At 45.6% G+C, this 21173-nt stretch overlaps 1 protein-coding gene across 1 annotated transcript in view; it reads left to right on the top strand.

The window, feature by feature from the left end:
- The window catches only part of TMEM30B (transmembrane protein 30B), a 49188-nt gene extending 33486 nt beyond the window's left edge, over positions 1-15702 (top strand). The window contains exon 3 of the mRNA XM_074969104.1: positions 15475-15702. The gene's annotated coding sequence lies outside the window, so the exon portion shown is untranslated. The remainder of the gene's footprint in view (positions 1-15474) is intronic.
- Positions 15703-21173: the final 5471 nt, after the last annotated feature.

Genomic DNA, 21173 nt, shown 5'->3' with positions numbered 1-21173 from the left:
AGGTGATAGATCGGATCACCTTTCTAACAGCCCTAGATTGCCTTATTTCAATGTGACTAGTTTGGAATGTGAGGATGTGACCGTACACTTCCTAGCTTATGGCTGCCTCTGCTGCTTAGCCAAAGGCCTTAGACTAAGAACAGGGCCTCAGACTGTCACAGTAATAGAAAGCTCTTACACCGGCAGACAGTGATTTTGATTCTTTCTTTCTTTCTTTCTTTTATACCTCTATAACTAGCTAAGTGATAAGAATACACCTAAATTAGCATATAGGCCTTTACAGACTGGCCTGAATATCTATATCGTAATGGGGGTCCTGGGAGGGGGCAGTCAGGGGATGGGGAACAGGGGGTGGTTGGATAGGGCAGAGATTCTGGGGGGGTGGTCGAGGAGCAGGGGGAGTTAGATAGGGGGAGTCCTGGGGGGCAGTTAGGGGCGAGGGTCCTGGGAGGGGGCGGTCAGGGGACAAAGGGCGGGGGAAGGGGCTTGGATGGGTGGAGGGTTCTGAGGGGGGCGGGAAGTGGGAGGGGGTGGACAGTGGGCAGGGGCCAGGCTGTTTGGGGAGGCACAGCCTTCCCTACTCGGCCCTCCATACAGTTTCGCACCCTGATGTGGCCCTCAGGCCAAAAAGTTTGCCCACCCCTGCTCTAGAGACATCCTCCCCAGAACCCTTTCCTGCAGGTTTTCTACCAAAGGGGATGTTCTGAATCCAGGGTTATCCCACTTGTTGAAAGTCTGTATCTTGGATTACCTTTCTACACAGATTTTTTACCTTTGGTGTAATCTGACTGTATTATTTAAACCCCCTTTGCATTTTTTTTTTGGCCTTATTAATGTTTGCCTTCCCACATTAGTAATATTTCTTGTTAGTTTCATTAATATGTTTACCCGTCATTACCACTCTGAAACCTCTTACCTTGCCAGGCCAATGTCCTGTAGGTCCCTTTCTCTCCCCAGCATCTCCTCAGCTCCGTCCATTCTGACCCTACACTTGGAGAATCAGAGAAGGGAGGGCATTGCAAGCATGCTCCTCATCTTAATCCCAAACACCTCTTCCACACAGCTGCAAGATAGGACTCCATAATATTGGGTATTGGTAACTATAGAATATGAAGCTGTGGACAATATGGCGATTCTGTGAAATTACTGCACCTTTAAGATCTGGAGCATTGTGTGTGGCAGAGTTTGAAAGGTTGGCTAGTTGCTGCTGAGAGTGGGCTGAAGACGGAACCTGAGAGTGAAATGGTGCTGGATGAAGACACTTACAGAAACTGAGTCAGTACGTATCTCTCTGGGGTTCTGATCCTGCAATATATTCTGTGTGGGTACTGGGCTGGGGCCTTAATTATGGAAGATATCAACTCTGAACGACCAATAAGAGAGCTGTTGTAGGAGGGTATAACTCCATTGAAGTCAAAACATGAGGTATACACCAAGGCCCAGTCTGGCCTTAATATTCTTTGTCATAGGCTAAAATTCAAGGGAAGTACATACACTGACTTCTAGAGCTAGTAATAACCCAGACTAATTTATCTGACAAGTTGTCATTGTGCTTTGAATAAATTACGCACAAATATATTGTTTGTTGTTTGACCAGCTCTAATACCTGTCTTTTCTTTTTTATATTACAGCAGCTCTTATGGACTCTGAACTGAATTGTGTGAGACTCTGTACCTACGCATAGTAAGAGACAGCCCTTAGCACAAAGCGATTACAATATAAACAAACAACTCAGACAAAGGAAGGGATATTTCCCCCATTTTACAGATGTGGAAACTGAGGCACAGAGCCAAAGTGACTTGCCCAAGGTCACAGAGCTGTCAAATGAATTAAGTTTGCCTCAGTCCCAGACTAGGGCCTTATTTATAAGACCATCCTTCCCCTCTTCCTCACGGTGCTTTCCCTTGGCTGTGCCTGCTTACCCCAGACCATTTGTGCGACAGTCTCTTGGGAGACTTGTATTATTTTTGTGATTGTTGTTGGCTCAATTAGTAATGCATGTTATAGTTATACTAAATAATAAGATAAGAAATCTGTCATAGAACTCTGTACTCTTACAGTAAGTAAGGGTGGCAGGTGGATGGTAAAAGCCCTATCAGCTGTTATAACTCAGACGCTGTGCACTTGTTTCACCACATGGCAGCAGTGCTGGATTGCAGATCCCTGCCTTCATGCTCCATTCAGTTTATGCTAGTGGAATGGACCAATGCACACAGCCCCTTTGCAAACCACTAAAAGTAGGATGGAGAGGGATGGCCAGGGCTGGATTGCCTAATAGGCAGACTAAGCACGTGCTTAGGACACCAGCAAAGGAGGCACCAAAAAAAAAAGTGATTTTTGATATTTCAAAAAAAGCATCGAAGTAGTCATCATGCGAAAAATCAGAACTTTGTTAGACTTCCTTACACTCCACTACACACTCTTCCCCCGTTTTTCTCTTCTCTTTTACCACACAAGTCAAGCTCTCCCAGAAAAAGAATTGGATTTGAAAACATGTGCAGACCTCTGTCAATCATTAGCAGACCACTTACACACTTTGAGGAATGATTTCGAAAGATTTGGAGACATATCAAAAGATATCTTGCCTGATACTAACTACAAAGAAGCCCAGTCCCGCAAGCGAATCAGGAAAAAAACAAGCAAATGATAGCAGTGCAACAGAAACAGCATTGAATCCTAGATATAAATTTTGTGTATCTACTTACTATGCTATAATTGATACACTTGAAGCTCATCTGAAGAGGAGAGGTGAAGTGTACAAAGAAGTATCAAGTATCAGAGTAGCAGCCGTGTTAGTCTGTATCCGCAAAAAGAAAATGAGTACTTGTGGCACCTTAGAGACTAACAAACGTATTTGAGCATAAGCTTTCATGAGCTACAGCTCACTTCATCGGATACATGTCAATGAAGTGAGCTGTAGCTCACAAAAACTTATGCTCAAATAAATTTGTTAGTCTCTAAGGTGCCACAAGTACTCATTTTATTTTTAAGTATCAAGTAGATTTTCTTTTCTAAACGATATGGACTATCTGATGAACAATATTCACAAGGTTCCCAAAAGCTAGTTGACTCATACCCTGTTGACTTGAACATGAATCTCTGTGGAGAAGTATGGCAGTTCCACTGTTATATGCACGCAAAGTTTAATAAAACAGGAAAAATGAAATTCAGTCAAATCGATCTTCATGACACACTACTGAAAGACAGAATACGATGTGTATTTCCAAATGTGGAGATCGCACTACGTATTTGTCTAACATTGATGATTACTAACTGTTCCACAGAATGCTCTTTTTCTCAGCTGAAAAGAATAAAAAACCCTCAGAGAACAACAATGTGTCAGGACAGACTTGATTCACTTTCCCTATTGTGTATGGAAGCGGACATGCTTCGTCGAGTCAGCTTCAATGAATTTATCCAGAATTTTGCAATCGGAAGATCTAGAAAGAAGCTATTTTAATTTCAGCATACATGTAAGTTTTGTGTCATTTTGAAAAATAAAATTTTATTTTACGGTATAGTATTGTTTTTATTTTGAATTACATATGGGGGGGCACCATAATCTTTTCAGTGCTTAGGGCCTCTAAAGGTCTTAATCCGGCCCTGGGGATGGCCTTAACAAAAACTAGGAGTTTGGCATTTTTCCATGACTTGTTTATCTGGATGGGCAAAGAGCAAGATTGAAAAGGTTTGGTTCAGAGAAACTTTCAAAGGTCAGGTTTCAGAGTAGCAGCCGTGTTAGTCTGTATTCGCAAAAAGAAAAGGAGGACTTGTGGCACCTTAGAGACTAACAAATTTATTTGAGCATAAGCATCCGATGAAGTGAGCTGTAGCTCACGAAAACTTATGCTCAAATAAATTGGTTAGTTTCAAAGGTCAGGCTTTTCCTAAACTCATTTCAGTTTATCCAAATTTTGTCAGCCTTCCTTTCCATAATCATCCGGAGAGTGATCTACCCAAGACCACTTAATAGCCCCCAGCACACTCAGGGAATCTGAATTAGGCAATACCAAGGGCTAACTAGAGAAACTATTGAAAGGTTAGGAGTAGGTACTGGCAGAGAGTCTCAGTCACGTGGGGAGGAGGACAGTGGTAAAAGCGGTCCTTGTGTGACGCTGACAAAAGTTGGATTCAGATCCAAGGATGGGCAAAGATTTGGCATACTTTTACATTTCCCCAAAGCTGTTTGCTCATGCTTCATCTGCCCACATCTTCTCTGCTTGTAGATAATGGGCCAGATCCTCAACTTGTGTAAATGGGTATGCCTCCATCGAAGTGAGTGAAACTGTGCTGATTTACGTCACCTGAGGATCTGGCCCTATATATTTACATAAATGCGCACACACATTCCACGATTGGTAGAGATTTTTTTAAATAACACTTAATTTTGTTGTGATCTCTTCTTAAATGTTGGTTATGGACTTTGGAAGGAATGCAGTCACCCTTGTTCTTGACTGTACTGCCTTGCTACAGCAATACAGGGATAATGCTATTGAGTTAATAGGATTACACCAATGTAAAAGTGATGTGAAATCAAAACTGGAAAGAGCAAATCAGTGGACGAGACACTAACTATATATAGTTGCCTCATTGTCAGTCATTCTGCTGATATAGCATAACATGGGAAGGAGAAGGATGATCTTGTGATTAAGGCACAGCACATGGAATCAGGAGTGCTAGATTCTGTTGGTAACAGCTGCTGACTCTGTGACTTTGAGCATGTTTCTGAATTGCACTATGCCCCAGTTTACGCATCTGTAAAATGGGGATAATAACTTACAAGGGTATTTTGAGGCTTATTTAACATCAGCAAAGTATTTTGATATCCTCTGAAAGTACTATAGCAAAGGTATATAGTATTTTTTTTTAATTAAAAGAGGAACTCCTTGCAGTTTGAAGGCCAGCTGTTGGTACAGCTGGAGAGGGATAATGTTACTATTTCAGCTTCTATCAAGATGCAAATGTTTTGTTGTTGTTGCTTCTCTGGGAGAATATTAATGACATTTAATTTATGAGAACAAAGATTTATCAGTTTCCTGATCTTTACAGTGAAGGTCATCCCTACATCAATTTATTTGAGCATAAGCTTTCGTGAGCTACAGCTCACTTCATCGGGTTCCACAAGTACTCCTTTTCTTTTTGCGAATACAGACTAACACGACTGTTACTCTGAAACCATCCCTACATCAGCTATCTGGCAGACATTGCACTAATGTTGCTGGTTTCTCAGGAGAAAATAGTAGGCCATTCATAAAATGTAGCTGTGTAGACAGAATCATAGAAATGTAGGGCTGGAAGGGATCTAGTCTAACCCCCTGTGCTGAGGCAGGACCAGCTAAACGTAGACCATCCCTGGCAGATGTTTGTCCAACCTGTTCTTAAACTTCCAATGACTGGGATTCCACAAACTCTCTTAGTAACTGTTTCACTGCTTAACTATTCTTACGATTAGAAAGTTTTTCCTAATATTAATTCTAAATCTCCCTTGTGGCAGATGAAGCCAATTTCTTCTTGTTTACCTTCAGTAGACATGGAGAACAATTGATCAACATCCTCTTTTTAACAGCCCTTAACATAGTTGAAGGCTGTTATCATGTCCCTCCCTCAGTCTTCTTTTCTCAGGACTAAATTTATCCAGTTTTTATAACAAATGTAAATTGTAACTGAAAGATCAATCTTATGCAGGCAGATTTAACAGGTGGGTCTCTTCTTAGATGTTAATTTTTTGGTTTTGTCCTCTTTTGTTTATAAATCTATGGCAGGAGACCATAGAACTTTGCCATTACTGTATGTAATTGATTCCATATAACCAATTCTAGCTCTTATCTATATCTTTTTCCTTTTATGAATAAACGTTTAGATTTTAGATTCTAAAGGATTGGCAACAGCGGGATTTGTGGGTAAGATCTGATTTGTATATTGACCTGGGTCTGGGGCTTGGTTCTTTGAGATCAAGAGAACCTTTTTTCTTTTACTGCGGTATTGGTTTCAGTAACTATTTATCCCCTTAACAAGTGACACTGGTGGTGATAGTGGGAAACTGGAGTATCCAAGGGAATTGCTTGTGTGACTTATGTTAGCCAGTGGGATAAAACCAAAGTCCTCTCTGTCTGGCTGGTTTGGTTTGTCTGAAAGGTGGAAAAACCCCAGCCTTGTAACTGCCCTGCTTTAAACAATTTGTCCTGAATTGGCACTCTCAGTTGGGTCCCACCAGCATCATTACAGGATGTCTGTCCAATCGCTCCATGTTCCACCCTGTCACAATCCATCAGTCCAGAGATACAGGATCGCTCCCAGGGTTCATTCTTTAGCTGGTTTTCCCGGAAAGTAGTCTGGCAAGTGTTCCCATCACAGTATGGGTCTGTAAATTTCCCGTTGTTGAACACAATGACCCATGCTTTGAAGTTAGCAGGCTTCTTCATGCTTACAGTTCTAAGGCTTCAGTCCCATTTGATGGGCAATTCAATTACAGAGACATACATAATGCATCTAGTTACAGCCACCCAGACAATCCTTCATTAGTTTTCATGAAGTTTTACAGATTAAGTAAATTCTCATCCTAATGCTAACACACCTTTTGATCTAGGGTTAACTAAGTGTCCAGATACACATAATGTAAAACAAGATAAGTGAAAACAATATCATCATCATTTTCTTTTGATAATTTCTATTAGCATGCAAGTGAATTAGCCTGCTGCCTTGCTCTGAGCTGGCAACCTGCTAGACAGTATCACAACCCCATCACAGGGTATGTCTGCATTTAGTGTTGGAGGTGTAATTCCCAGCTTGAGGACACACCCAGCCCCTCCCCCACCCAGCTCTGCTGTGGTCCCCCCCCCCGGCCATGTCCCCAGCTCCCAGCCCTGTGTCTCATCCTGCCCCAAGCCTTGGCGCATCTCCACTCCTGGCCCCACACCAGCTCCGAGCCTTGGCCACTGGCCACAGCTCCATTCCTGGCCTGGGGCTGAGGCTGGGGGAAAACCCGGAGTGGAGCTGCAACTAGCCATGGGCCTGGCGGCTGGCCTCCACCACAGCTGGGCTGTGGCTCTACTCATGTCCCCACCCCTAGCCTGGACCCCGGCCTTGGCACTGCTCCCAGCCCCCGACCCACCCCCTGCTGTGGCCCCAGCCTTGGCCCCCTTACCCCTGTCCACGTCCCCGCCCCCAGCTGCGGCCCTGCTCCCAACCCTGGCTCCAGTGGGATGGGGGGAGTGGACAGAGGTAAGGGGGGGCATGACTCTCAAAAGTTTGGAGACTGCTGGTGTAAATGCACCCTAAGCTAGGCTGAACCTGCTATGGCCCCGTCATGCAAACGGCTCCTCATTGGAATGTGTCCACTGACATGAATGAGACTGTGCAGGCAGAGGTCTCCCTGTCCACAGAACAGTTGGCAGGATCAGGGCCCAATCCGTTCTGAGCAACCCTTAGATGGGAATGTCTTTTGGTCACTACTAACCTGAGTTAGTATCAAATCAATTGCCTGTGGGATTGATCTTGCACAGTGCTAAGCACCCTAGCCCTAATCTAGCAGAGCACTTAACATAGAGTTAACTTTAATCACACAAGTAGCCCCCATTAAAGTCTATGGGAGACTATTTGCATGCTTAAGGTTAAGCAAATGCTTTTATGTATCTTGTTGGATCAGGACCCGAGTTCTCAGCGCCAGGCAGGTTCAAGTACTGAAAGAATCTTACTCAGTCCCTTGAGAGAGCCAGTTTCCCCATGACTAAGGATAACCATTGCTTTAGGTATTTAGGGCCAAAATTTTCAACATCTGTGAGGACCTAGCATTTCTGGGAATCCAGCTCAAGGTATCTTTCAAGTTAGGCAATGAACAATTAAGACGAAAAATCTGACGCCACTTCTGAAAATGGAGGCTCTGCTCTATCGTGCCTAAGTCTGAGTGCGGGCGGACCCCTCTCCTGCAGAGCACCCATTGGACCCAAAGTGCTCAATACCTTTCACGGCTGAACCCTTGAAAACGGGTGGATTCTATCACTAGAGCTTTAGAGTGGAGCTTCTGGTGCTGTCAGCAGGCAATTCCCACACCCTCCCGCCTCTGGCAAGTTTAACCTTGATTAACCTTAGATTTTCAGCAGATTGCAATCAGGCATCACTGTTGTCAGTAGGAGAGAATTCCTAGAGTTAATAAACCAGACTGAACTAAGAAATCTTAACATGAGGTCTCTTACTTTCTGTTTTCTGAAGAGGACTTGGCACTTATTTCTGGTGTCAGAAGCTCTTCTTGTCATTGTATGATACTGTAGTCTTCCCTGAATCCTGACGGAAACTGGCCCTTTGTGTGGCGAGTGGTTTGAGAATTGTTTCTATGAGTCAACACTGCTAATGTTTATTTCCTTTCTGGTACTTTTCTAAGAAACACAATTGTTGTTTTTAATCTGGGGCCTCTCCAGTTTCTATATTACATTTACCTGTTTTGACTAGGGGAAAACAATAATCCATCTTGCTGGAATGTGCTGCTTCCTGTATCAGTACTAAAATGCGTGGAATGCAATGGCTTTCGGTAGCTGTATTTCATTGTTTTAGCAGAACTTTGCAAGTTTCCCAGTCTTCTGCAGCTGACTTCCACTCAGACCTTCATAGAATCATAGAATATCAGGGTTGCAAGGGACCTCAGGAAGTCATCTAGTCCAACCCCCTGCTCAAAGCAGGACCAATCCCCAATTAAATCATCCCAGCCAGGGCTTTGTCAAGCCTGACCTTAAAAACTTCTAACGAAGGAGATTCTACCACCTCCCTAGGTAACACATTCCAGTGTTTCACCACCCTCCTAGTGAGAAAGTTTTTCCTAATATCCAACCTAAACCTCCCCCACTGCAACTTGAGACCATTACTCCTTGTCCTGTCATCTTCTACCACTGAGAATAGTCTAGAACCATCCTCTTTGGAACCACCTCTCAGGTAGTTGAAAGCAGCTATCAAATCCCCCCTCATTCTTCTCTTCTGCAGACTAAACAATCCCAGTTCCCTCAGCCTCTCCTCATAAGTCATGTGTTCCAGACCCCTAATCATCTTTGTTGCCCTTCGCTGGACTCTCTCCAATTTTTCCACATCCTTCTTGTAGTGTGGGGCCCAAAACTGGACACAGTACTCCAGATGAGGCCTCACCAATGTCGAATAGAGGGAACGATCACGTCCCTTGATCTGCTGGCTATGCCCCTACTTATACATCCCAAAATGCCATTGGCCTTCTTGGCAACAAGGGCACACTGTTGACTCATATCCAGCTTCTCGTCCACTGTCACCCCTAGGTCCTTTTCCGCAGAACTGCTGCCTAGCCATTCGGTCCCTAGTCTGTAGCGGTGCATTGGATTCTTCCGTCCTAAGTGCAGGACCCTGCACTTATCCTTGTTGAACCTCATCAGATTTCTTTTGGCCCAATCCTCCAATTTGTCTAGGTCCCTCTGTATCCTATCCCTACCTGCCACCGTATCTACCACTCCTCCTAGTTTAGTATCATCCGCAAATTTGCTGAGAGTGCAATCCACACCATCCTCCAGATCATTTATGAAGATATTGATCAAAACCGGCCCCAGGACCGACCCTTGGGGCACTCCACTTGATACCAGCTGCCATCTAGACATGGAGCCATTGATCACTACCCATTGAGCCCGACAATCTAGCAACTTTCTACCCACCTTATAGTGCATTCATCCAGCCCATACTTCTTTAACTTGCTGACAAGAATACTGTGGGAGACAGTGTCAAAAGCTTTGCTAAAGTCAAGAAACAATACATCCACTGCTTTCCCTTCATCCACAGAACCAGTAATCTCATCATAGAAGGCGATTAGATTAGTCAGGCATGACCTTCCCTTGGTGAATCCATGCTAGCTGTTCCTGATCACTTTCCTCTCGTGTAAGTGCTTCAGGATTGATTCCTTGAGGACCTGCTCCATGATTTTTCCAGGGACTGAGGTGAGGCTGACTGGCCTGTAGTTCCCAGGATCCTCCTTCTTCTCTTTTTTAAAGATGGGCACTACATTAGCCTTTTTCCAGTCGTCCGGGACTTCCCCCGATCGCCATGAGTTTTCAAAGATAATGGCCAATGGCTCTGCAATCACAGCCGCCAACTCCTTTAGCACTCTCGATGCAACGCATCCGGCCCCATGGACTTGTGCACGTCCAGCTTTTCTAAATAGTCCCTAACCACCTCTATCTCCACAGAGGGCTGGCCACCTACTCCCCATGCTGTGTTGCCCAGTGCAGCAGTCTGGGAGCTGACCTTGTTTGTGAAGACAGAGGCAAAAAAAGGATTGAGTACATTAGCTTTTTCCACATCCTCTGTCACTAGGTTGCCTCCCTCATTCAGTAAGGGGCCCACACTTTCCTTGGCTTTCTTCTTGTTGCCAACATACCTGAAGAAACCCTTCTTGTTACTCTTAACATCTCTTGCTAGCTGCAGCTCCAGGTGCGATTTGGCCCTCCTGATTTCATTCCTACATGCCCGAGCAACATTTTTATACTCTTCCCTGCTCATTTGTCCAATCTTCCACATCTTGTAAGCTTCTTTTTTATGTTTAAGATCTGCAAGGATTTCACTGTTAAGCCAAGCTGGTCGCCTGCCATATTTACTATTCTTTCTACACATCGGGATGGTTTGTCCCTGTAACCTCAATAGGGATTCTTTGAAATACAGCCAGCTCTCCTGGACTCCTTTCCCCCTCATGTTATTCCCCCAGGGGATCCTACCCATCAGTTCCCTGAGGGAGTCGAAGTCTACTTTCCTGAAGTCCAGGGTCTGTATTCTGCTGCTTCCCTTTCTTCCCTGTGTCAGGATCCTGAACTCGACCAACTCATGGTCACTGCCTCCCAGATTCCCATCCACTTTTGCTTCCCCTACTAATTCTTCCCGGTTTGTGAGCAACAGGTCAAGAAAAGCTCTCCCCCAGTTGGCTCCTCCAGCACTTGCACCAGGAAATTGTCCCCTACATTTTCCAAAAACTTCCTGGATTGTCTGTGCACCGCTGTAGTGCTCTCCCAGCAGATATCAGGATGATTAAAGTCTCCCATGAGAACCAGGGCGTGCGATCTAGTAGCTTCTGCGAGTTGCCGGAAGAAAGCCTCATCCACCTCATCCCCCTGGTCCAGTGGTCTATAGCAGACTCCCACCACTACATCACTCTTGTTGCTCACACTTCTAAACTTAATCCAGAGACACTCAGGTTTTTCTGCAGTTTCATACCGGAGCTCTGAGCAGTCATACTGCTCCCTTACATACAGTGCTACTCCCCCACCTTTTCTGCCCTGCCTGTCCTTCCTGAACAGTTTATAACCATCCATGACAGTACTCCAGTCATGTGAGTTATCCCACCAAGTCTCTGTTATTCCAATCACGTCATAATTCCTTGCCTTCACCAGGACCTCCAGTTCTCCCTGCTTGTTTCCAAGGCTTTGTGCATTTGTATAGAGGCACTTGAGATAACCTGCTGATCGCCCCTCATTCTCAGTATGAGGTAGGAGCCCTCCCCTCACAGACGTTCCTGCCTGTGCTTCCTCCCGGTATCCTGCTTGCCCACTTACCTCATGTTGGACATTCTCCCAAATCCCAATCTATTACATTCTATTTCTCAACTTCTAGTCTCCCTTCCTCCCACTTACTTTTTGTCCTCCTTTGCTGAGTTTTATCTATTTTATGGCCTGATCCTATAAGGCACCAAGCCACCCATAATTCACATTGAAGTCAATGAGGGTGCAGGTTACCAGAACCACCTATGATCAAGTTATAAACTACTGGGGGGCAGTGACCTGTAGTTTGTGGTTTTTGTATTTGTTGGTAAAGTGCTATGCACACCCGTGATACTGAGTCATTAATAACCGGGCAGGACAGACTTGTCTTCAACATGACAGAGTCTGCAGCACCCAGTCATCTTGTTCAAGTTCTATACCCTGGCCTAAACAGGTCCTTTGTGTCAATAATACAAATGGTTTAACAGTTTGAATAGCTTTTCTTGAAGTAGAGTGAGGAAATTGTGCTGGACTAGACAACGCCTTCATAGCTACCCTAATGCAGAGCTCTATATGGCAGAAAGTCAAGGACACACTACTAAAATATACAGGCCAAAAGAAGTTTTATAAAGACAGTTAGGATGGGGCCTAAAAAGTAGTTCTTAGAACAGAAAAACACATCCTTAACTATAGTCATGACCAGGTTATGAAAAATACAGTTGCTTATAATATGCCAGTTGTCTCACAGGGACCTCCCAGCACTGTTGATCTTCTGACTTTAGCTGTTGCCTAATCAGGCCCAGATAAAAATAGTGAAGCCAGTGAAAGGGGGAATTTTTTTCTTAATCATGTACTCTGTGCGGCAACTTTATACCACACTGGGAGAATACATTCATAAAGGTCAGAAATGTGTGAAGATAATGGGAGTGATGACAAAGCAGAGGAGAAATTTCCAATGGATTCAAGAAAACAAAAAAGCGGTCTGTTAAGGAGTATTTTTCTGTGTCTCATGAAGCCTGCATAAGAATTTTCCTAGGTTCATGCCATAAAAATACAAACCAAACTTGTCTGGGAAAGCGTTACAGAATCTGTGGCCCCCTCTTCCTCCGATAATTTATCCTCTTGGAGGCCTCCAACACCTTGGTAAAGTTTGAGGCTGGTATGAGGCTTTGATGTCTTGGGGGATCACTGTGGCAACCATCCTGCACTCTTATGAAGGACCCATGGGTCAAACATGTGCTCTTGCACATGCCACGCCAAGAGTCCTAAACCACTGTGATGCAATAAATTCATTGTACGAGGGAGACTGCACAGATGGTGGATTACTTGCCACACCCATAGGCCCATCTGCCACCCTCACACATCAATACAAATCAACGCAACCGTCCACACAACAACACAATCAATGTACACAATAATCCTAAACACACACTCCTTCATGGCAGCAAATGCCCCTCCTTCGCTATCCACTCAAATCCACTAACTCTCCCAGCACAACACAGTCCACACATAACAATACAACCAGCACAGACAATAACCCAAACACACACAACCCCTCTCCAGAGCACACCCCTTCTCATTTGCCTCTGCACAAATCAACACAGATCTCCCAGACAACAAAATCCAGGCACAAATCAACACAATCCACATACAACAACAACACAACCAGCACGCATAAAAGCTCCAAACATCACTCTGAAGGCGAGAATGTCTGTTGAGTCAATTTTCAGAGTAACAGCCGTGTTAGAGTGTATTCGCAAAAAGAAAAGGAGGACTTGTGGCACCTTAGAGACTAACCAATTTATTTGAGCATGAGCTTTCGTGAGCTACAGCTCACTTCATCGTCAATGTGAAGTGATGGAAACAGCTACAAGCATGGCTGAGAACTCTTTTTGTTTAGAATATCCCCAGGTTCAATCAGCACTGGGATTTGTGGTCTGTTACTGTCCAACTGTTAAGTTCCCAGACATTTCTGGCTTTTTTACACATGACTCTGAATTATACCTGGGCAACAGCATTGGTTTTCTGCTCCTGGTACAAATATATCAATGAGAAACTGTAATGACTCTTGTAATGGTTTAAAATCAATATTGCACACTGGCAAAGAAAGACCCAATCTGAATAATTTAGATCCACTTCCGAATCAGAACTTCCCAAAAGATTTAGGGAGTCAAGTCTTGTGTTCTTGGACCAGCCCATCATTATTCATCAGATGATGTTTGGTATGATATCACCATTACTTCCCAGCGATGTGCAGCACTCACAAGGGAATGCCAGGGTTAGATTACCTGTGCCCTATTCCTTTAAGGATTGAATGTCTGCTGAGATCAAAGGGGGGATGGCTCAGGTTGCAGCAGCAGATTTGTGTGTTGGCTCTGAAAAGATTTAGGCCTTGGCTACACTCGCAAGTTGGAGCACATTAAATCAGCCCCAGGTGCCCTAACTCCTGAGGTGTCCACACTGGCGAAGCACGTAGAGCACCAGGACTCCGCAGCTGGAGCACCCCTGGTAATCCACCTCCATGGGAAGCATAGAGATTGCTGCGTCCCGGCTGGAGCGCCGCAGTGTCAGTGTGGACGCCCTGGTCCGTTAGTGCGCTCTGACTGGTCTCCAGGAAGTGTCCCACAACGCCTGTTCTAGCCACTCTGGTCATCACTTTGAACTCTACTGCCCTGCCCTCAGGTGACCAACCGTTAGACCCGCCCTTTAAATTCTCTGGGGATTTTGAAAATCCCCTCCTGTTTGCTCAGCCAGGCGTGGAGTGCTCTCAGCCAATCTCTCCAGGTGACCAGGTGATCCCCAGTATGGAGCAATGGCAAGGTGCTGGACCTCATCAGTGTTTGGGGGGGAGGAAGCTGTCCAGTCCCAGCTGCACTCCAGCCGTAGGAATTACGATACCTAAGGGCAGATATCAAGGGCCATAATGGAAAGGGGCCATGACCAGGATGCACTGCAGTGCAGGGTTAAAGCGAAGGAGCTGTGGAGTGCCTACCACAAAGCGTGGGAGGCAAAACGCCGCTCCGGTGCCACCCCCACGACCTGCCGGTTCTACAAAGAGTTGGACAAGATACTTGGGGGCGACCCCACCTCCACTCCGAAGAGCACCATGGACACTTCAGAGGCTGTGGCAGCCCAGAGTGCAACAAGGCAGGAGGAGGAAAGCAGGAGCGAGGGTGCTGAGGAGGAGGGGGGCCCAGAGCCAGAGGACAGTCCGGCATCCATAGATGCATGCATCCAGGAGCTGTTTTCAAGCCAGGAGGAAGGTAACCAGTCGCAGCGGATGGTGCTTGCAGAAGAACAAACAGCAGATGAGGTGCCCGGTAAAGCGGTTTTTATTTTGAGAAGGGAGTTGTTGGATGCAGGTTGTTGGGGCGAGGATGGTTGCAGAAAGAAGGGTTAGGGCTGCGTGCATGCCTAGATGCAGAATAGGGTGTTGATATACTCTGTCACATTGTGGTAATCGGCCTCAGTGATCTCCTCGAAGGTCTCATGCAGAAGCTGGGCAATCTGCTTGCGTAAGTTCCTTGGCAGAGCTACCGTGCTCCTTGTCCCAGTAAGGGTAACATACCTGCACCACTGTGCCGTGAGGGGCAGGGGGACCATTGCTGCACACAGGCAAGCCGCATAAGGGCCATGTTGGAAGCCATGTTGTTGCAGAAGACCCTCCGTTGCTTCCCAGGTCAGCCTCAGCAGCGAGATATCTTCCAGGACAAACTCATCGTGTGGAAAATGTGAGGACAGTGTTGAGCATAGGGGCCCCCTGAAGCTGTTGGCTCTCCCCAAGGCACAGAAACCCAGAGGACAGTACAGCCCTGGAAAAATCGGTTCCCCCAGTCCCTGTGGTTACTCACCATTTCGGGGCTCTTGTGGGTTATGCACACTTGCCTTGGGACAGGCAGCGTGTGCTATTGTGTGCACTGTGCTCATCTATAAGTACGGGGGAATCATTGCTCTGTCTGGTGTTAACAGTGCTGCCTCTGTTAAATGTTGCATTTTGGCTTTACAGATGCAACATTGAGATCCCAGCCGTCCTTGTTATCAATGGCTGAAAGCCTGCAAAGACTCAGGAAGCAGCCACGAAGAAGCAAGGAGGACCTTCTGCATGAAGTCATGCAGCAGTCCCTTACTGAAAATCAAAAAGTACAGGAATGGCGGGAGACCGAAAGGAGGGTCCGCCAGGAGAATGCGGATCGCTGGCACCAAAGCACGGAGCGGCTAATAAGCTTTATGGAGCCCTAGTGGACTCGATGCAGGCGCTTATAGCACTGCAGATGGAGCAGATCTGTCCCCGCCCCCGCCTGCAGCCCTTGCCCCAAAACTCTTTCCCTTGTGGCCCCATGTCAGCGCCAGCCCACTTTCCCCAGCATCCAGTTTCTTATCACCACCAGCTGCCTCCAACACCGGTAGCTTCACCACCCAGCCCTGCAAACTACGACCCTTACCCACTATACTCAACCCCCATCACCATGCATTATAGCCACCCTGAAGTTCAGCACTCTTTGCACGGCACTCCAGACAGGAAGGCTGAATATGGTAACAGGACATACGCAAATCTGTGGTTGTTCCGTTCCCCACCCCGCTCCCTTCCCTCCTCCCACACAGCACAGATGTGTCATGCCATGTATGCTTCCCCAGCAGTTGTGTTTCTTTTCAATAAATGAATTGTTTGGTTTTGGAAATGTTCTTTATTGCATTAAGTAAAAGATAGCATAGCCCAGGAAAGCAACAGGCACTGCTAGTCAGTGCATCATACGTAGCAAACGCAGATGCCTACTAGCATTCGAACCACTCCCGCGCAGGGCAACAAACATTACTGGTGGCTTTCAGCATCGAATTGCTCCCTCAAGGCATCCCTAATCCTTACGGCGCTGTGCAGGGCCCCTCTAATAGCCCCAGTCTCTGGCTGTTCAAATTCAGCCTCCAGGTGTTCAAGCTCAGCCGTCCATGCCTGAGTGAAGCTTTCACTCTTCCCTTCACAAATATTATGGAGAGTACAGCACGCGGATATAACCGTGGGGATGTTGTCATCGGCCAGGTCCAGCTTCCCACACAGACAGTGCCAGCGGCCCTTTAAACGTCCAAAAGCACTCAACAGTCATTCTGCACCAACGCAGCCTGTTGTTGAACTGCTCCTTGCTGCTGTCAAGGCTCCCTGTGTAGGGTTTCATAAGCCATGGCATTAAAGGGTAGGCGGTGTCTCCAAGGATCACAATTTCGACTTCCTCTACAGTGATCTTCTGGTCTGGGAAGAAGTCCCATCTTGCAGCTTCCTGAACAGGCCTGTGTTCCGAAAGATGCATGCGTCAAGCACCTTTCTGGACCAGCCTGCGTTAATGTCTGTGAAACGCCCACGGTGATCCACAAGCGCCTGGAGAACCATAGAGAAATACCCCTTCCGATTAACGTACTCATAGGCTAGGTGGGCTGGTGCCAGAATTGGAATATGCGTGCCATCTATCGCCCCTCCGCAGTTAGGGAAACCCATTTGTGCAAAGCCAGCCACAGTGTCACGCACGTTGCCCAGAGTTACGGTTCTTCTGAGCAGGATACAGTTAATCGCCCTGCACATTTGCATCAACACGATTCCAGTGGTCGACTTTCCCACTCCAAACTGGTTAGCGACCCATCGGCAGCTGTCTGGAGTTGCCAGCTTCCAAATTGCAATAGCCACCCACTTCTCCACCATCAGGGCAGCTCTCAATCTCGTGTCCTTGCACCGCAGGGTGGGGGCGAGCTCCTCACACAGTCCCATGAAAGTGGCTTTTCTCATCCGAAAGTTCTGCGGCCACTGCTCGTCATCCCAGGCTTGCATGACGATGTGATCCCACCACTCAGTGCTTGTTTCCTGAGCCCAAAAGCAGCGTTCCACTGCGGTGAGCATGTCCGTGAATGCCACAAGCAATCTTGTGTCATATGTGTTATGCGAGTCGACATCATCGTCGGACTCCTCACTGTCACTCTGTAGCTTAAGGAGTAACTCGACTGCAATTCGTGATGTGCTGGCGAGACTCATCAGCATATTCCTCGTCAGTTCGGGCTCCATTCCCGCAGACCGAAAGGGAGGACAGAGCGCGCAGTACAAAAAACATTGAAAGATGCCGCCGAATGTGGACGGAAGCACAGGGATTGCTGGGATGCGAAGCGATGCATCACGGGGCATTGGGACAGGACCCAGGATGCCCCGCACCCCCCCTTCCCACAAGCCTCAGTGTCAGAATGGGAAGAGGTGCTCTGTGGGATAGCTGCCCACAATGCACTGCTCTGAATGCCGCTGCAAGTGCCGCAAATGTGGCCATGCCACTGCGCTTGCAGCTGACAGTGTGAACACACGGCAACACTTTCCCTGCTGCTGTCTCCGAGGGCTGGGTTAACTCCCAGAGCTCTACATCTGCAAGTGTAGACATAGCTTGCACAATCCCATTGCTTCTAAGGCTATGTGTGTTTGTTTTTGGACAATAAGTTTAAAAAAACTCCAGAAAAAAATGGACTCTTATCTAGGAGTGTAAAATGCTCTTTAGAATACATATACTTTGGATAGGTGGAAATGCCATCATGTAGACTGGAGCCCGTTGAAAAGTTGCTGATGGTCTCATATCCAGCAATGAACATATTGCTAATAATTGTGAACAATTATTTTTTATTGAAAGCTGATCCTTCATTCTCTGACTGCATTTGTTCCACAGAGGATTTTGAACAGTTAATTTATGCTCAGTGAAGTCATCATCTTCCCACATTCCCCCTTTCCGCTCTACTTCAGTATCTTTCAGCTCAGTAAATCTGAGATTAAACTTGTTTCTTTTAAACTGTACTCCCCAAGCAGGGCAGCAGATGGGAATAAATTTCACAAATAGGATTTTGCATGTGAAGTTCATATCCAAATTCTACAAAGCAACAATAGCTGGGAGCTAGGCAACTGGGGCTAAATGAAAGACAGACCTGGGAATTGAATTATCTGAAAGAATGAAAGCAGATTTGACCAAATGTACATGTAATTGCTGTCTGTAGAAGGAAGGGTTTGTTGTTCAGATTGTTCTGCAAGAACACATACCTATGGAATGCTGTGGAACAAGGAGCCCAAGGTGTTTTGCTTCAAGATGCCAAAGTAGCTGTTGTTGGATAAGACGTAATCTACATATGGTTGACCTGCCTGGGCCACTGTTAACATTTCTGGACAGCTGCTTGTTCCAAGATCACTTCTTACCAGTTGATTTTCAGCTCAGATCTACATTATTTTTGTAGGACACTGGTCTTATAAAAAGCTGACTTTAAACCAGCAGAGAATGGCAAACTACCTCATTGATTTAGGACAGCACATTGATGTGAAAGCAATTTTGCTACCCTACACTTTTGGATAATATTCTGCAAGTGTTATTAGTTTAAAAAATTGCACTTGGCTGAAATTTATCCTTGGACTGCATGTAAAGTTCAAATAAAATATCCACATTTACAAAGAGGAAGATGGAAAAAGAGATCACAGCCAGTCTGAGTTGAGATTGACATGTTAACTAAAAGGTATTTAAATATTTGTCTGCTATGGGAAAATAGCTCATTAAACCTGGCGAGTTTCACTCATCACACAATATTTTGCGTACACCTTGCCCCAGGATGTCAGATTTAGAATGAGTTACGCCTTATCAAAACATTCTGATTTCCCCAACCACTTGGTATTTGTCTTGGAGGCATACATCCTCTGTGTGATACTTAGCAAAGGTCAATATACCAGAGGAGGGGAGAAAATGTTTACAGATCTATTGATTTCAAAGGATAATTAGAAACATTATAGCTTAACTGACAGAGATAGCTTTATTTGCTGATAGAATTGTGGATTCAGTGCTGATTGAGCCAGGATTGAGGGAAAGGTTATTTAAACTTATTTGAATCCAAAATAGATATAACCCCTCTAAAGTTCAGTGGCTTGTATTAAAACCTGTTCCTGTCAGTAATGCTGTTCACTAACTTTTGGATATGTGAGCTAGAAGAGGACAGGGTCACTTGGAAAGAGGTTATCAGCATGAAACCCTTCCTCTCCCTTCACCTATGACACTGGCATGAGAGCCATAGAATCTGAAACCTTTCTCTGTACTGATCTAAGGTCATGAGAAGAAATGAACTGGCAAACCATGACTAACATCCTCTGGGTGTGGTACCTTTTGCATTTCTTCCAAATACATACCAATGAGGTTTCTTGGATCTCCTGGAACAAGAGTTACCTTGTGATCTTTCAATTCCTTTCTGAAGAAAGCAAAGAACTTTTCTGTATTCCTGAAGATATGCCAGTGAAGTAGAGGAAGCGCTTTCAGTGTGGGCACCTCATTGTACAGCTGAGGGCAGGGAATTGTGAAAGAGAAGAGTCAACATTATATTGTGTTTGGCCTTGTCCTCCATGACCAGGCAAAGTTCAAGTGATCAGTAACTGATAGCAAGCTCATGAGGTGGACACAGGAATTAAACCCATTACTGAAGCATGAGCTAGTAAAGACACTGTGATGTTCAATTCTGAGATTAGTTTTCACTCAGGTGGTTTGTTTTTGTTTTTTCAGCTTTAGTCATTAAAGACTAAGAGATATGAATAGAGTGGGCTGAAAATCAAATACATTTCACAATTCTTGCAAGTATTTTCATTCTGAAGTTTTCAAAAAGAACTGAATTTTTGTTTTTCAAAAACATTCAGAGTTTTCTCCTTTCGCCCCTCTTCCCTTCTTTGCCATTGAAAAAGAGGGAAGAAATCACAAAAAAGAAAAGACTGAAAAAAATCAGCGTTCACTGGAAAAAAACCCTGGAAAATAAACTTTTCTATTAAATGTTCATTCTCTCTCCCCGCCCCCCCCCCATTTCAGCCAGCTGTACTTGTGAAGGAGCAATGATAAGGCTTGGGAGGAGATACCCTTACTCCGAGTTGAAATGGGAAACATTTCTCAGAGATATATGGTTGGATTGCCAGCCTATTTAAAGATTATGGGCCATCTGCTCCCTTCCACTGCAAGGTGTGAATGAGAGCAAAGAAAAGTTAACCTGGGCAGAAAAGCCCCAAAAGGAGAGGAGAAGAGCAGCATCTCATTGACACAATCCACCCCACTCTGTGGAGTTCCCTCAGAAATCCATCTGACACTCTGCAATATTTGGGATCTGTGCATGTGTGTATTGGAAGTCTGAAGGGCAAGGCCAGGAAAGCTGCTGTCAGCGGCTTGCTACCCAGAGGATCCAATGAATGCCTGTGTGAACGGTGCTCCTAGCATGACTAACTTTTACTCCATGCCTGTCCCGATTCACAGATGGGGGCATTGGTGGAAAAGCCAATGGCAACACAGCTCCTGGGGGATTCATGCTGCCAGAAGAGGTTGGGAGGGCCAGGCAGGATGGTGGGGAACAGCCCTTTCTCACACAGAACTGAGAGATTTCTTTGTCTGTGAATCCCTGGGACTTGCAGCGTTTGGAGCCCCTGTCCCAAGCAATCTCTGCAACAGCCTCTGCCTGAAGAGCACACTAGTAGAAACTCATGGGAACTTGCTGGACTCTGTGTTTTTTCATGTGGGTTTTATTACAGGAGGATGTAATACTGACCCAAATTCCTCCTCCCCCTCTCTAATACAGTGACGTGTGGTACAACATTTTGGAATGAAAAAATGGCTCATTGGCTCTTAGCAGGTCAAAGACCCACTTTTCTGTGTTAGGAGTGTGATGTGCTTAAACTAATGGAATACTTAT

Source organism: Natator depressus, chromosome 12, assembly GCF_965152275.1.
Source record: "Natator depressus isolate rNatDep1 chromosome 12, rNatDep2.hap1, whole genome shotgun sequence".
NCBI classification, from domain to species: Eukaryota; Metazoa; Chordata; order Testudines; family Cheloniidae; genus Natator; species Natator depressus.
The sequence above is the reverse complement of the archived record's forward strand: the minus strand, read 5'-3'. Positions and strand labels throughout refer to the sequence as shown.